The sequence below is a fragment of the Balaenoptera ricei genome, chromosome 16, assembly GCF_028023285.1.
Source record: "Balaenoptera ricei isolate mBalRic1 chromosome 16, mBalRic1.hap2, whole genome shotgun sequence".
Lineage (NCBI taxonomy): Eukaryota > Metazoa > Chordata > Mammalia > Artiodactyla > Balaenopteridae > Balaenoptera > Balaenoptera ricei.
In genome coordinates, this window is record NC_082654.1 from 118,679,860 (window position 1) to 118,697,050 (window position 17,191).

The 17,191-nt window shown below is 41.5% G+C and overlaps 1 protein-coding gene across 5 annotated transcripts in view; it reads right to left on the reverse strand.

The window, feature by feature from the left end:
• Window positions 1-17,191, reverse strand: part of RHOBTB1 (Rho related BTB domain containing 1) — a 70,584-nt gene that overhangs the window by 39,183 nt on the left and 14,210 nt on the right. The gene's annotated exons all lie outside the window — the stretch shown is intronic.

The following is a 17,191-nucleotide window of genomic DNA, read 5'->3' on the forward strand; positions in this document are numbered from 1 at the left end:
TAACATGTTATTTTCTCCTTGGTTTTCTCTAAACACAACCTGCCTACTGGAGCTCCGTCCAGGCAAGTCGGGGCTGCTGGCACACACTTCTAGCTCACTAGCTACTCATGTTGACCCGCTAAAGAGACTGGGCACCTGCAGGTTTAACCTTACACATTCGGGCATAAGCAGCCTTTGCAATATGAGTGTCCGTTACAATCTTCCAGTGATCCAAGATCTCACTAAAAAGCAATTTCCTATAGGTTCTAAACCATCCTGGTGACTTAGGGGAAAATCCAAAGTGTGAGCAGAAAGGGACTAGTTGACTTTAAAGAAGAGTGAACTGTAAGTGTGAAATTGGATACATTATTATTATTATTATTATTTTAATTATTTATTTTGGCTGAGTTGGGTCTTCATTGGTGTGCGCTGGCTTTCTCTAGTTGTGGCGAGTGGGGTTGCTTTTCGTTGCGGTGCGCAGGCTTCTCATTGCAGTGGCTTCTCTTGTTGCGGAGCACAGGCTCTAGGCGTGTGGGCTCAGTAGTTGTGGTGCACGGGCTCTAGAGCAGAGGCTCAGTAGTTGTGGCTCACAGGCTCTAGAGCGCAGGCTCAGTAGTTGTGGCGGACAGGCTTAGCTGCTCCATGGCATGTGGGATCTTCCCGGACCAGGGATTGAACCTGTGTCCCCTGCATTGGCAGGCGGATTCTTAACCACTGCACCACCAGGGAAGTCCCTTGATATATTATTAAAATTAATTTATACTTATATTCATTCATTAATTTTTATTAATCAAATTCATTAAAAGATATTCTTAAGAGGAGCACTATAAAGAAAGATTTTGAAAAAAATTCCCTTCCTCTCTGTGTTTGCAGAGAAGAAATCTGGAGCATGTGGTAGAGAATGATTTTACCAGAATGAGGAGCTACTTTGGAATCTTCCTGAAACCATCAAAAAAGGTTAAAAGAGGGTTACTGGGTGAGGGGTGAAGAGGCAGAGGAAAGCTGCTGGCAGCTCTGCTTCCCCAAAACAGGAACCCCACAAGTTGCAGAGCGGACTGCTTCCCGGTAGCAGCTGGATGGGCGGTAGCAGCTGGATGGGTGGCCAACCATGCAAGATTCTAAGATTTTAATGTATTATGATTGCTCTTCTGAGGAAGTCTATTGTTATACTGAGAAAACTGCTGGATGGTCATTTTCTTAAAAAGAGTCCATAATGGTCTTAACAGACATGGTAAAAAAAAAAAAAAAAGCTAAGAATAGGGCCTAATACATAATTGGGAATCAAAACATGTTTAAAAAAAATTTTTTTTTAATAAATTTGTTTATTTATTTTTGGCTGCGTTGGGTCTTTGTTGCTGCACGCAGGCTTTCTCTAGCTGCAGCGAATGGGGGCTACTCTTTCTTGCGGTGCGCAGGCTTCTCATTGCGGTGGCTTCTCTTGTTGCGGAGCACGGGCTCTAGGCACGCGGGCTTCAGTAGCTGTGGCATGCGGGCTCAGTAGTTGTGGCTCGTGGGTTCTAGAGCGCAGGCTCAGTAGTTGTGGCGCACGGGCTTAGTTGCTCCGCGGCATGTGGGATCTTCCCGGACCAGGGCTCGAACCCGTGTCCCCTGCATTGGCAGGCGGATTGTTAACCACTGTGCCACCAGGGAAGTCCCTCAATACATGTTTAATTCAATTGACTTAAGAAAAATGATAATTTAGATAATATGAGATTAAGGGTATAGAGGGAGAGACAGAAGAAGAATGTTAAAGATGAATGCTTTTGCACAGTTAGGACCATCTGAACATGGATAACACCATCACAGGAGGTGTTAAACCCGAGGCTGGAGAACTATCTGGCAGGAATGGAGTGGAGTGATTCAAGGAACAGATGTGTGGTGAGGTTAAGATCTGATCCTACACCCGTGACGAGGCTTAAAATAGATACCTGTCCCCCACCTGGTAAATGCTGATTTTGAAGGTCTTGGGTGGGAAAAGAGTCTTTAAATATCTCCAATTCTGGTGATTAGCCAGGTGTGGTGATTCCAAAAATCAACCTCTTTAAAATCCAGCCTTAAAATTCTATGATTGTATTAGTTCTCGATTTAATAGTATAGTGTGGCAAAAGCATTACTTTGGCATTAGATCGGTGGTTCTTCAATTCTAGAACATTTGGCAATGTCTGGAGGCATTTGGCAACGTCTGGAGGCATTTTCGGTTGTCACAGGGGGTGTGGGGAAGGGCTACTGGCTTCAGGTAGGCAGAGTCCAGACATGCTGCTAAACATACTACAATGTACAGGGCAGCTCCCACAACAAAGAATTATCTGGCCCCAAATACCATAGCGCGAGGTTGGGAAACCCTGCCTTGGATGGATGAGAGTTTGAATCCTGGTCTCCCTGCTTTCTAGTCATTTATTTGGCTTTAGGCAAGCCAGCTGCACTGTCTGAGCCCTAGCTTCCTCATCTGTTAAGTGGCAATATTCGTACCCATCTCCTAATGTGGTCAGGATTAGGTGAACTGATGTTTTCAGTCCCCAGTGCCGTACCTGACACACCGATGGCTTCAAAATTATAATCATCATGCTGAAATGAATACTTTTAGAAGACAACAAAACTGAGTCAGGTGGAAGACCAGGATTAGATGCAAAAATCATAAACTTAATAATCATAAAGATCTATAAAAAGGATACATTTTAGTAGAGCAATTAAAGGGTAATTCATTGAAAATTGAAGCACATAAATACAAGATGGAGCACAGCTGACCTGATGCAAAGAAGGCAGAGAAAGTTCTGGGTGGAGACGGGGAGAGAGGAGCTCACAGTTAACTGAAGGATAATAGAGTTGGAAAGGTAGGTTAAAAATATTTTTATGGGGCACGTCTAGATTCTAGAACAAAAGTGGTAGCACTTCACAACAGTCTTTGACAAGATTCTGGTGATATTACCACGGGGTAGCCTATATCAGGAAAAAGCAGGTTCCGTTTGGAGTCTCACAACTCTGGAACCTGAGGTCTATTATTTTGAATGTCCTAAGTGACATTCAAACTTTATACTTTTGAGTGAATTTTATTTTATTTTTTAGATAGATAAAAGTCAAAGAGAACCAATCCATAAAATTTGGGAGAATGTTTAGATTTAGTAAAAATTCAGACATGACACAAAAACCGTAACATTGGTTTTCTTGTTGGCTTGCAAACTTACTCTGATAGCATCCCCCCAAAGAGGAGTCCCCCAAATAATTTGAATAGTGGCAGCTCAGGTGGAATAGCTGTGTAGCTTTTACAGAAGATGACTTTGAGGGGGATAAAAGCCCTTCTGGTTTTATATTAAGGCCATGATTACAAAAATATCATCACTTTACTTATTTATAGAGACATCTCATGCACAGTCTTGAAAAGAATTTCTGTATCAAAGGTGAGAATAACATCCGTTGGTCCTCTAATCTCTAGCAATCTGCGCAAAACGGAAGTGACTGCCAAAGGTGCTGAACTTTGTGCAAAGGGGACAGCATATAAGGGAAGTGAAAGGCAGGCAGAATTAAATTCTCATAGCCCGGATCATGCACTCTTCATGGGGCACTTCCAGGAAGAGTTTGCTGGGTTACCAAAATGCGAGGCTCCAAATCTTTCCTTTTGGGTAGAAATTTACTTAGTGGTAGACTAAAAAGTACTTTAAGAGTATGAAGTCACAGCCAAGGATGTAAACTCATGCTATCTTGTACTGTAAACCAATTATTCATCTGTTACACATAAACAAATAAACATTATATTATAGTCTAATTATAAAGATATGCAATTGTATCCTCCTTTGCTTGTTATGGGCTCAAATTTATCCATATCTAGCACTCTTATGGTTGAATGAGCGCTTACGACCATCTGGATAATGACTCTGGTTTCTGATTTTTATTTACCCGGAAAGAGAGTAATAAATATTCCCTTAACACTGTTAATAAATTTCACCACCATAAATCCTGCTGATCTATGAAGATACCCTTTTGCCTTTAGATCCATATCTGAGGAGACAAGGAAAGTATAAAAGGGAAAGAATAGCTAGGCAGAACTGATACTGGTAACCTGATACTGTGGCAGCTCTGTAATCGTCTCACTCAAAACCGACTTGAACTTTATTTCATACTTTCACTGAATCTTCAGGACATGGATGCTGATAGTTAAAATGCTACCTGAAAAATCTACTTGTACACTCTCTGGAAGTCAGAAGTTTATTTAAAAACAAGTAAGTGATAAAAATAAGAAATGAAAGAAGGGAAATAATATCTGATACTGCAGAAATTTAAAAAAAAACCATAAGAGAATACTATGCCAACAAATTGGAGAACCTAGAAGAAACTGACAAGTTTATAGAAACATACAGCTCACCAAAACTGAATCAAGAAGATATAAATAATCTGAACAGACCAACCACTAAAAATGAAATAGAGTCTGTAATAAAGGAAAAAATTCCTTGCAAACAAAAGTCCAGGATGGGATGGCTTCACTGAAGAATTCTACCAAACATATAAAGGAGAATTTATACCAATCCTTCTCAAACTCTTCCAAAAAACTGAAGAGGAGGGAACACTCCCAAAGTCATTCTATGAAGCCACCATCGCCCTGATACCAAAACCAAAGACACTACCAAAAAAATTATAGGCCAATATCCTTGATGAATATAGATGCAAAAATCTTCAACAAAATATTAGCAAATTGAACCCAACCACACATATAAAGGATCATACACCATGATCAAGTTGGATTCATCCTAGGGTCACAAGGCTGGTTCAACATACGTAAAATCCGCGTGATATGGCATATCAACAACAGAAAAGACAAAAACCACATGACCATCTCAACAGATGCAGAAAAAGCATCTGATAAAATTCTACATCCATTCATGATAAAAACTCTCAGCAAAGTGTGTATAGAGGGAACATATCTCAACATAATAAAAGCTATTTATGACAAACCCACAGTCCACATAATACTCAACAGTGAAAAGCTGAAAGCCTTCCCACTAAACTCTGCAACAAGACAAGGATGCCCACTCTCACGTCTTCTATTCAACATAGTATTGGAAGTCCAAGCCACAGCAATCAGAGAAAAAAAAAAAGAAATGTGTCCAAATTGGAAGGGAAGATGTAAAATTGTCTTTACATGCAGATAACATGGTATTCTATATGAAAACCCTAAAGACTCCACACAAAAACTATTAGAACTGCTAAACGAATTCAGCAAGGCAGCAGGATACAAGATTAACATACAGAAATCTGTTGCATTTCTTTACACTAACAATGAAATATCAGAAAGAGAAAGTAAAAAAAAAAAAAAAAATCCCTTTTAAAATCATGTCCAAAAAAAAGATACCTAGGAATAAACCTGACCGAGGAGGTGAAAGACTTATATACTGAGAACTATAAAACATTGATAAAAGAAATTGAAGATGACCGAAAGAAATGGAAAGATATTCCATGCTCTTGGATTGGAAGAATTAATATATATATATTTTTTTAGCTTCATTTTTTTATTGGAGTATAATTGCTTTACAATGTGATGTTAGTTTCTTCTGTACAATGAAATGAATCAGCTATATACATAGCTATATCCCCTCCCTCTTGCACCTCCTTCCCCACCTCCCATCCCACCCATCTACTTCATCACGGAGCACCAAGCTGAGCTTCCTGTGCTTTATAGCATGTTCCCGCTAGCTATTTTACGCATGGTAGTGTATATACGTCAATCCTAATCTCCCAATTCATCCCACCCTCCCCTTCCCTCCTTGTGTCCACATGTCCGTTCTGTACATCTACGTCTCTATTCCTACCCTGCAAATAGGTTCACCTGTACCATTTTTCTAGATTTCACATGTATGTGTTAATATACGATATTTGTTTTTCTCTTTCTGGCTTACTTCATTCTGTATGACAGACTCTGGGTCCATCCACATCTCTACAAATGACCCAATTTCGTTCCCTTTTACAGATGAGTAATATTCCATTGTGTATATGTATCACATCTTCTTTAGCCATTCACCTGTTGTTGGACATTTAGGTAGTTTCCATGTCCTGGCTCTTGTAAATAGTGCTGCAGTGAACACTGGGGTACATGTGTCCTTTTGAATTATGGTTTTCTCAGAGTATATGCCCAGTAGTGGGATTGCTGGGTCATATGGTAGTTGGCAGAATTAATATTGTTAAAATGGCCATACTACCCAAAGCAATCTACAAATATAATGCAATCCATATCAAATTTTTCACAGAAATAGAACAAATAATCCCAAAATTTATATGGAGTCACAAAAGACCCAGAATTGCCAAAACAATCCTGAGGAAAAAGAACGAAGCTGGAGGCATAACCTTCTCAGACTTCAGAATCAAAGCAGCATGGTATTGGCACAAAACCAGACATATGGATCAATGGAACAGAATAGAGAGCCCAAAAATAAACCCACACACTTATGCTCAGTTAATCTATGACAACGCAGGCAAGAATATACAATGGAGAAAAGACAGTCTCTTTGACAAGTGGTGTTGGGAAAGCTGGAGAGCCGCATGTAAATCAATGAAGTTAGAACACTCCCTCACATGGTACACAAAAATAAACTCAAAACGGCTTAAAGACTTAAATATAAGACATGACACCATAAAACTCCTAGAAGAGAACATAGGCAAAACATTCTCTGACATAAATCGTAGCAATGTTTTCTTAGGTCAGTTTCCCAAGGCAAAAGAAATAAAAGCAAAAATAAACAAAAGGGACCTAAACTAACTTAAAAGCTTTTGCACAGCAATGGAAACCATAAACAAAACAGAAAGACAACCTACGGAATGGGAGAAAATATTTGCAAACGATGCAACTGACAAGGGACTAATTTCCAAAATATACAAACAGCTCATACAACTCAATATCAAAAAAAACAAACAACCCAATCAAAAAATGGGCAGAAGACCTAAACAGACATTTCTCTAAAGAAGACATACAGATGGCCAACAGGCACATGAAAAGATGCTCAACATCACTAATTATTAGAAAAATGCAAATCAAAACTATAATGAGGTATCACCTCACACTGGTCAGAGTGGCCATCATCAAAAAGTCTACAAACAATAAATGCTGGAGAAGGTGTGAAGAAAAGGGAACCCTCCTACACTGTTGGTGGGAATGTAAATTGGTGCAGCCACTAGGGAGAGCAGTATGGAGGTTCCTTAAAAAATTAAAAAGAGAGTTACCATCTCGAAAAGATGAAAACTGTAATTTGAAAAGATACATGCATCCCAGTGTTCATAGCAGCACTATTTACAGTAGCCAAGACATGGGAGCAACCTAAGTGTCTACTAACAGAGGAATGGATAAAGAAGATGAGGTATACATATACAATGGAATATTACTAAGCCATAAAAAATGAATGAAATAATGCCATTTGCAGCAACATGGATGGACCTAGAGATTATCTTACTAAGTGAAGTCAGAGAAAGACAAATTTCATATGATATCATTTATATGCAGAATCTAAAAAAAAGTTACAAATGAACTTATTTACGAAACAGAAACAGACTCACAGACATAGAAAACAAACTTATGGTTACCAAAGGAGAAAGGGAGGGGGAGGGATAAATTAGGAGTTTGGGATTAACAGATACACACTACTGTATATAAAAGAAACAACAAGGTCCTAGTGTATAGCACAGGGGACTATATTCAGTATCTTGTAATAACCTATAATGGAAGAGAATCTGAAAAAGAACATATATGTATGCATAACTGAATCACTGTGCTGTATACCTGAAACTAACACAGCAGTGTAAATCAGCTATACTTCAATTAAAGAAAAAAAAACTGGTAAGTGAACAAGATATTGTGGAGGTTGGGAAGTGAAGGACTTGGTGAGGTGGTGCAGGGAGGCCACCACTCTGCGTACCAGTGCCCTCCACAAGGCTGGCTTAGAACAGCGTGGTCCTGATCTTCTAGCTCTCAGGTTACCCCATCGGCTTGGTTATCCCATATCTGCCCCCGCCATTATTACTGCCATCTACTGGACTTCACGTCACTCCTCCACATCCACCACCAACTCAGTCTTCTTGCTGCGTCCACAGGATGATGCACCCCACACCCAAGCCTCAGAGATTTTTCGCCTCTTCAGTGCCAGTGACATTCACCACACTGTCCTGGAGCCATTCGTACCTTTTGGCCGTGTGCTGGATATTGCTGTCCTTCAGAAACATTTTACCTCTGAAATCTCCAATTTCAAAATCCTACTCTAAGAGCAAAAAATCCTATCTTTACAGCCTGTGCTGGGTGAAATATGGCCACGGCAGCAACTCCCATCAGGAGATGGAATCTATTTCCCTTCCTCTTGAATGTGAGTGACTTCCTGGCCCAACCCAGAAGAATGTGGTGAATGTGACGCTATGTGAGTTCCGGAATGAAGGCCTCCACAGGCCCTGCAGCTCCACCTTCATGCTACTGGAGCAACGTCAAGGCTGTCATCTGAGGCCCACCCAGCAGAAGATGAGGATTCAGTGAGGAAAACCGAGGCAGTCCGGCCAATGGCCATCACCAAATGCCACATAATGTGAGGCCATCTTGAATCTTCTAGGCCGGTCAACCCTCCAGCTGAAAGTTGTTTTATGAGTGAACCGGCTGAAACCAGCTGAGGAATCACCTAGCCAACCTACAGAATCGTAAGAAATAATAAACTGTTGCTTTAAGCCACCAAGTTTCGGGGTGGTTTGTTACACAGCGATAGCTAACTGAAACATACACATTATTCTTTAGGAAAATCTCCAGAACCTCGACTCCTCCATTAAAAAATATATACATTTCCGTATCAGATTATAGGCCCCTCTTGGATGATCTTTTCTACCTAGGGTTGATGAATCATGCCAACTCTTATCTACACTGTCACCCTCAACTTCTTGTACTGCATCGTGCAGTAGGCAAAATAATGGTCCCTCAAAGATGTCCATGTTCTAATCTCTGGGACCTGTGCATATGTTCTGTTGCATGGCATGCGGGAATTAGGTAGCAAATGGGATTGAGGTTGCTAGCCAGCTGACTTTACTATAAAGAGATTATCCCGGATTATCTGAGTAGGCCCAGTGTAATCACAAGAGTCCTTTACATGTGGAAGAAGGAGGCAGAAGGTCAGAGTCGGAGAGAAATAAAGGACGACTTTGAAGATAGAGGGAAGGGCCCTAAACCAAGAAATGCAGGTAACCTCTGGGAGCTGGGACAGGTAGGAAAGCAGATTCTCCCCTGGGGCCTCCAGCAGGAACACAGCCTGCCAACACCTTGATTTTTACCCCGGTGAGACCCGTTTCAGACTTCTGACCTCCAGAACTATAAGATAATAAATCTGTTGGTTTAAGACATTTAACTTTGGGTAACTTGTTACAGCAGCAGCAGGAAACTAACACAGCTTGCTTTAGCCACACAAAATGGCTTTCAAAATTCTAAACATTGGGGACTTCCCTGGCGGTCCAGGGATTAAGACTCTGCAGTCCCCATGCAGGGGGCGTGCGTTCCATCCCTGGTCGGGGAGCTAAGATCCCACGTGCTGCACGGCGTGGCCAAAAAAAAAAAAAATTCTAAACGCTGTGTGTACCTCCACAATTCTTCATCCGCCTGGTGAATTCTATTCATTCCCTAAAATGTTATTCAGATAATACCTCGTCTAAAAAGCTTTCTTAATTGCCCCACCTCCCCACAGACTAAATTACTTGCTCCTCTGTACCAATAAACGGTTTTAGGAGAAGCAATCGAAAACATAAATACTCTCTTTCTCTTCCTCTCTCTCACACTCATTTTTTCTTATATTAGCAAATCACTGAATGGTGGTCTGTGACCTTTTAATTTTTTTCCCTGTGGCTGTAACTTCAAAGTGCCCGTCTTGCGCACTGAATGAATCATTAGCTGTTTCTGGGGTATTACTATATATGGAAGTGCTTGGAATATATGAGCATACAATGCCCCTCTTCTATAAAGCTCTGTCATGGGTCCCTAATATACTCGTGGGCAAACCATGGGCAAAACAGTGATGGAGCCTAACATGACCCCAGCTGCCCTAGGCTCCTTTTCAAAGCATTTTCCTTCCTGTGGTGGTTCCCCACACCCACCTTCCGTCCTTGAGATGATGGCCTTTGTGCTGTCCTGTTCTTCTCTTAAGAAACAGGTTCTCAGGACGTCTCAGGCACGTTCGCTTCCTCAATCACACGACAGCTAGGTGACCATCAGAGTCTTGTCTCCATAACTGAATAATTCAGAGGCACCGTGGTTTATAAAACTCTAGATGTTCCTGCTTGTTCCAGGCAGGTGCACATTAGGATAGGGCCACTATTTGAATTCAGGTAAGGGTGCAAATCTCTTCTAACACTAGAAATTCAGATATTAGAGAGGGTGAGCAAGGGAAGATTTATCACTTGTCTAAGATGCCTCACTAAGCATCTCCTAGTTCCTCCGCATCACCCCACTCTCGGAATATGCCGCCTCTTACTGTCACTTTTTCCGTATCTTTTGTTATATTTGCTACTGCAGTCAAGACCGGGTGAGCAGTCTGCTTAAAGACAGAAATCTAAGGTCCATAGAGGGGCCTTTGTACTTTAAGCTCCATTCAGCTGTTATTAACAGTTTGAACAGGGCTATTGCACAGCCACTAAACTTTCTTGTCCTTTAGAAAAGCATATACTCTGAACTTTAAGAAATAATTTAACTTGGTCATTAAAAGTACTAGTGGAACAAATTTCAGCGTCTCTGAAGAGTTAACTTCGAAAGAAAAACTGAGAATTTTATATTATTGGCAGGAACAAAAGGGAAATGTTAAGAGTTGCATAATAACTATAGCCAACAGCCAAGTTTCAACTGTGCAGATTTCATTATCCTGAGCTCTTAATCACCAGTCCTAGTCAGGCAGGAGCTGCCTTATGCATTATATAAACATCTCAGCTGGAATGGAGAATGGGTCCAGACCTGGGAAAAGAGACAGTCAGGGCTGGGCTGGGCTGGGCTGGGCTTTCCTAAATCAAAACTTCACCGAAATATATCTCCAGGATAAAACTGCCTTTCATCATTCAAAGCAACAATATTTTTTCAACTGAAAGTTGTGATCAAAACAAAAAAGAGATTAAGTAACAGAAAGAGCACTGCAGAGAAGTCCAGGAATATAGATAATACAGAGACACATTTAGAAACAGTCACTCATTCTCAGCAGAGCCCTGTAAAGACCTACACCACATCACGTTCCTTCATTTTTTAAAACTCAGTGTCAGTGGGGAAGGTGGGCCAGGATTAGAAATAGACTTCTTCTTCTATCTATCCACTGCCCTTAATAAATGCTGTCTCAGTGAAAAAATAAACAACAAATCGCAGACAGCTTAAAAGGTGCATACAAATTCCAGGGTAGGTTTCAAAACCACCATAAGTAAAGTGTGTGCTACATGCCTACGAACATGCCACGTACCCTCGCCTTTGATGTTGGTTACGCCATTATTTCTACTCAAATGCCCTTTCTCGTGCCCCTGGTCCATCCGCTGAAATAGTTCTTAGGACTCTCGGGCTGTCATAGTCAACAGAAACAGAGGCTGCACTTAGTGAGTGCCAGGCCTACGGGTAGACAGCAGCAGACAGGCCAGGGGTGGTGCTGGCCCGCAGGGACCCTCACAGTCAGGTGCGGAGACACCACTAAACCCGGGGACATAACTGTACATTTGCTAAGCTCCCTGAGGAAGAACGAAAGGGGTTATGAGAGGAAATGATGGGTGGGAGGTCTCCACGAGGAGGTTCCATTTCCCTGCTCTCTGAAGAACGGGAAGGGCCCCGTCACGAGATGGGAACGAAGCAGGCGGGAAAAAGCTCAAGTGTAGGGAACTGGGGCAAGAGAGGGCTGCAAGCCAGGCAGGGGCCGGGTCATACACGGCCTTTTAGGCCACGGTCAGGAGTTTGGATGTTATTCTCAATGAAGTGAGAAGCCACTGAGGCATTTTCAGCAGAGAAGTAACAGGTTCTGATCTGCTTTTTCTAAAGGATCATTGGTTTCACCGAGACTGCCGTGTGGAGAGCACGTGGGGGGGATTCTGAGCGGTGGCCGAGGCCCAGCTGGGAAGCTCCTGAGTTCTCCAGGAGGGAAAGGGTGGCGGCTGGGACCAGGGTGGAATCAGCAGAGATGGAGCAAAGCAGACAGATTCAAGTTCATTTTGGAACGAGATGCACTTAGCACATTCTCCCTTTATCCTGTCTCCTAGGGTATTTATCAAATTCTTGTTTTGTAATATTCACAGTTAGGCTTATATGTATCTCATTTCCACCTCATCAAGATTATGCACTTTTGACAACAGAGACTGTTATTCACCTTTAAATCCTCAGATCTTTTCATGGTGCCTTGGCCGGATGTGGCTTGCCGTAAATATCTGTTCAGTTGCATACACAAGCACAGTCACTCCACCTTCCTTAGGAAACCTTCCACCTGGGGCTGGCAGAGACCTGGCACTTGGCTGTCTCTGGTGACTGATCATTAAGCCCATGGCCTCGAAGGCTGCGGCATGTTGCCAAGCCTGCAGAGGAACACGTTGGGGGACATCTGTGTGGCCCATCGTGAGAGCTGTCTCTGACAGACGGCAGTGCACCAGCCCTGGCTCCCCCAGCAGGAAGAGCATCAGTAACCATGGGAACCACCACGGACCAAGGTCCAGGCCCCTCCACCAAACGGGAAGGCAGGGGGCAGGGAGGAGCCCCGATATAGGCAGATAAGGGTGGCTTCGGGCTGGATCTGATTTAGAAAAATAAAGGACTGGGGTCTTTCACTGTGCTCTAGTGCCTAGAGCCAATTTATGAATCTTGGTAATATTTATGTATAAGGGACGTATAAAGTTCTCATCCACTTTTAGACTTTGACATCCTAATGCAAGGGATTCCCAACTCTATTCACTGCTTGGCTGAAAAAGAAGAGGAAAAGGGAGGCGTGTGTATCCACTACATAGGGAGAAAGATTCATAACTGATATGAACATGAGTCTGGAAGACAGAGTTCAGTCTATGCCTAAAAGAGCCACATCACAAAAGGCAATTCGCTGGACTTAAGGCAAGTTAGCCATGAAGGCACAGATGCCTTGGATCCCCCTCTACCCATGTCTCACTAAAATTAACCTTATTCTGTACAGATAGCAGACTCCAAAACAGTACCAGAAACTAAGGATAAGGAGTATCCATTCACCAGAAACTGAAAAGATCTCCGCCCGATTCACTTCCGTGGAGCCAAATGAGAAGGTCACTCTTTTCCACGGGGCAAAGAGTTGGCCTGGAGGGAAGCAGGAGGCTCTTTGCCACAGATGCCTGTGATCTGGAGTGATGCGAGCTGGACCCACTGGGACAGGGTGGAAAGAGGAGATTGTGGAGCCTCTGGAAAGCCATTATGAAACCGGCAGGCTGCCGTCATTGCCCCTTCCTGAGGCTGGGCAGGGCAGACAGCACCGCGCGTGGGGGAGACTGGTTTTTGCTTCCTTCGGCCGGCGCCACCAGGCTGTTTCAGCTTTGACACTGCAAACAGAAGTGACTGAGCTTGTGATGTTGACGCCAGAGGGAGTGGGCTGAGGGGGTACGAGGCTGGACGTCGGTATATCCTCCGTGGTGACACTCCTCACGTTAGTCCTTATCTCACCCTCCTAAGTTCTCTCAACCCAAACCAGACTGAGTAGCTTTGCTTGTCCGCTGGGGACCGGGTGGGTTCCTGGATCTCTACAGAGCCCTGCCTTGGTCCCTGAAAGCCTAAGGTGATTCCAAGCATTTGGAATGTAAATATACTTCAATCCTTGGCCAGCATAAATCCTTTTTTATATGGATGGACTAAACAGTGACCATTCAACATATGGTCTATTAAAAGCCCAGACACAAAAAAATACATGCACCCCAATGTTCACTGCAGCACTATTTACAATAGCCAGGACATGGAAGCAACCTAAATGTCCATCAATGGAGGAATGGATAAAGAAGATGTGGTACATATACACAACGGAATACTACTCAGCCATAGAAAAGAATGAAATAATGACATTTCCAGCGACGTGGATGGACCTAGAGATTCTCATACTGAGTGAAGTAAGTCAAACAGAGAAAGACAAATATCATATGATATTGCTTATATGTGGAATCTAAAAAAAATGGTACAAATGAACCTATTTACAAAACAGAAATAGAGTCACAGATGTAGAAAATAAACTTATGGTTACCAAAGGGGAAAGTGGGGGGAAGGATAAATTGGGGGATTGGGATTGACATATACACACTACTATATACAAAATAGATAACTAATAAGAACCTAGTGTATAGCACAGGGAACTCTACTCAGTACTCTGTAAGGACCTATATGGGAAAAGAATCTAAAAAAGTGGATGGACTTCCCTGGTGGCGCAGTGGTTAAGAATCTGCCTGCCAATGCAGGGGACACGGGTTCGATCCCTGGTCCGGGAAGATCCCCCATGCCGCGGAGCAACTAAGCCCGTGTGCCACAACTTCTGAGCCTGCTCTCTAGAGCCCGCGAGCCACAGCTACTGAGCCCACATGCTGCAACTACTGAAGCCCGTGCGCCTAGAACCTGTGCTCCGCAACAAGAGAAGCCACTGCAATGAGAAGCCCGGGCACTGCAAATAGAGAAAGGCTGTGCACAGCAAAGAAGACCCAATGCAGCCAAAAAAAAAAAAAAAAAGAGTGGATATATGTATGTGGATAACTGATTCACTTTTCTATTCAGCAGAAACTAACACAACATTGTAAATCAACTATACTCCAATTAAAATTAATTAAAAAAAGAAAAGTACAAGCAATTAGCTAAAGACATAGAGAAAATTCTTCTACTGAAGTAGATATGCTCTAAGAAACATAAGAAAAAAAATCCTATCCATGTACTTGATCACGCAAAAGAAGATAATGCAGGTATACTAACAGCAGATGAGGCTGTAAGTAGGCAACAGAACATGGTAAGTAAAGGCCATGTATAAATGGAATATGAGTCAGCCAAATTCAAAACCATACTGGCAACAGTCAATAGCAGCCTTGAAAATTTAGTAAAATGAATTCGTGAGGTAGAGGCCAAACATGAGAAACTCTAAATATAGAAGGCAGGCCATCTGAAAATGATGTAATGGAAGATATCAGGTAAGAGGCTAACTGTTGAAAAGCAATCCCATAGATAGTAGGGCTCTTGAAGAAATAAGGTTGCAAAATGTGATTTAATAGAACAAATTTTTCCCAGTACTAAAAGGAGGATGTAGTGGGGAGAAAAAGAAGGAGAAGAAGATAAGAAGACTCCAAAGCTATACATTTTTCAGCAAAAAATAGTTGTATAATAATCCTGTAAGTATCTTAGCAAAACATCTTCTAAAACTAATGGCGAAAACATTTCTATCAAGAAATAGTAATACAGATGACCATATACTTCACCAATACATTATTTTAATGCAATAGAAACCACAGAGCTTTCAAAGAAAAAGGATATAATAAATTTGTGAATCAGGTCAAATTAATATTGGTGTGACAACCAATATTGTCAGGCAATATTGTCAGGCAACATAAAGTTATTTTTGGATATTAAAGACTCAGGGGGTGGGACTTCCCTGGTGGTCTAGTGGTAAAGAATCCGCCTTCTGATGCAGGGGACGTGGGTTCGATCCCTGGTCGGGGAACTAAGATCCCACATGCCACATGCCGCGGGACAACTAAGCCCACGCGCCACAACTACTGAGCCCGCGTGCCTCAACTAGAGAGAGAAAACCCACACGCCACAACTAGAGAGAAGACTGCACGCTGCAACGAAAGAGCCCGCGTACCGCAACTAAGACCCAACGCAGACCAAAAAAAAAAAAGTCATCTGCATTACTTAAAAAAAAAAAAAAAAAAAAAAAGACTCGGGGGCAAAAACTCAAATGTCTTTAAGGAATTAAACTGCTCAAAGATACTTGCCAAAACACCCAGAGATAATTAAAAATGAGAAAAATGGGCATTTCAGTTTCAAAGAACTGTGGAAACCAAAACCAGTTGAGAATATAAGACCAGCCTACAGTTACTTAGCCTTTGGTTTCAAATTTATATAGAAAAATTATCTGTAAAAGATAATTAGAAGGTAAAAAAGGGCAATTCATAGTAGAAGCATAGCAGTAATAATGACCCTTCATAGATTAAAAGGCATGTAATAAAAAGGAAGACAAATTTTATAAAAGAGAAGTTAATGCAAATAACTGACACGAGATGAATAATCAGAATCGCCATCAGATGAAGAAAGCAAAAATGAAATACAACACACGGATGACTTGAATAGCATAAAAAGTGGGATTAAGTTAATAGATAACCCACATTTTAAAAAAAATCTATAAGAGAGTGCTTTCTTTTCAAGTGTTCTTGGCACATTTTAAAAGTTGCCTATATATGGGCTGATCATAAAGACAAATATCCTTCAGAACATAAGTTATAGCAACCAAATTCTCTAGCCACAAAGAAATAAATGAAAAAGTTAAGAGGAAAGGTTTTATGACAGCAACCAAGAAACTCCACCACTTGGAAATTTGAAAAATACCCATCTAAGGAAATAACTTTATAAATGGAAAATGTTTTAAAAGCAAATATATTTATCACATCTTTATTAAGAATAAGGAAAAATTGCAAACCACCTGTCTATGATAAGTCGGGGGATAATTATTTAAGGTACTTGGTATATGATCTTGGGCAAATTACTTAATCTTTCTAAGCCTCTATTTGCTTATCTGTAAACTGGGCATAATGACTTCCCTCAATGGTTGTTGTGAAGATGAAATTAGATAATGCTTGTAAAATATTTTAATCACTATGCCAGCCATCAAGAGAACATTCAGTAACTCTGATCTGTTAAGATTATCATTATTTAAAATTATGTTTACATTGAGTTTGCAGTAACTGAGAGAAGTGCTAATGTATCACTACGGAGGGGAAAGTGCAGGAGAGTCATCTGAAATATAGTTGACGAAAACTACATAAAATGAATACGTGTAACTCGAATAAAATCAAGCCTCCTTGTTCTCTCCCTCTAAGTACCACCTTACCACTGTGACACATCTAAAAGGGACAAAAATGTGACTTTCAGAAAGCCTTGAAAACAATACAGGTATTGAAGAATAGAGAGATGTGGTTCACATAATGTATCAGGCATCTTGCAGCGAAACTTCTAAAAAGTCTCTTTGGGATGTTTCCCTGAAGAGTTCTGCCTCCATGGCAACTGCTCAAA